Source organism: Pteropus medius, unplaced genomic scaffold (assembly GCF_902729225.1).
Source record: "Pteropus medius unplaced genomic scaffold, Ma_sr-lr_union100, whole genome shotgun sequence".
Lineage (NCBI taxonomy): Eukaryota > Metazoa > Chordata > Mammalia > Chiroptera > Pteropodidae > Pteropus > Pteropus medius.
Genome location: NW_024351731.1, coordinates 6665742 through 6666349, shown reverse-complemented (window position 1 = coordinate 6666349; position 608 = coordinate 6665742). Strand labels below are relative to the sequence as shown.

General features: G+C 29.3%; 1 pseudogene; it reads right to left on the bottom strand.

Moving 5' to 3' along the window:
- Nucleotides 1-228: 228 nt before the first annotated feature.
- On the bottom strand, nt 229-347 carry LOC120588894 (uncharacterized; annotated as a pseudogene).
- Between the last annotated feature and the right edge of the window lie 261 nt (nt 348-608).

Here is a 608-nt window from a genome sequence, read left to right as displayed (position 1 = left end):
TATTTTTTAATTATTTTATTTATTTTATTTTATTTATTTTATTTTATTTATTTTATTTTATTTATTTTATTTTATTTATTTTATTTTATTTATTTTATTTTATTTATTTTATTTTATTTATTTTATTTTTTAAATTTTTTAAATTTTTTAAATTTTTTAAATTTTTTTAATTTTTTAAATTTTATTTATTTTATTTCATTTTATTTTATTTTATTTTTTATTTTTTAAAGCCTACAGCACCCGGTATGCCCAGGCGGTCTCCCATCTAAGTACTAACCGGGCCTGACCCTGCGTAGCTTCCGAGATCAGACAAGATCAGGCGTGTTCAGGGAGGCATGACCGCAGGCAATAACCAGTTTATTAATCTTACAAATTTATTGGACGGTCTGCCTGTTAACCCATTAAATAGTCAGCATTACGAACACGCCGTCCTCCCGTTACTAAGGCAAATCATGGGTTTAACAAAGTAAATTTCCCTGAACGTTTATTTGCCTATCACCTCCAAACACTTAATTAAAATCCCAAATTTAACTACTGGAGTCTCCTAAGTGTTTCGAGCACCGTGAATAAGACAAGGCACAGTCTCGGGAGTAGAAAGAGGCGATGGG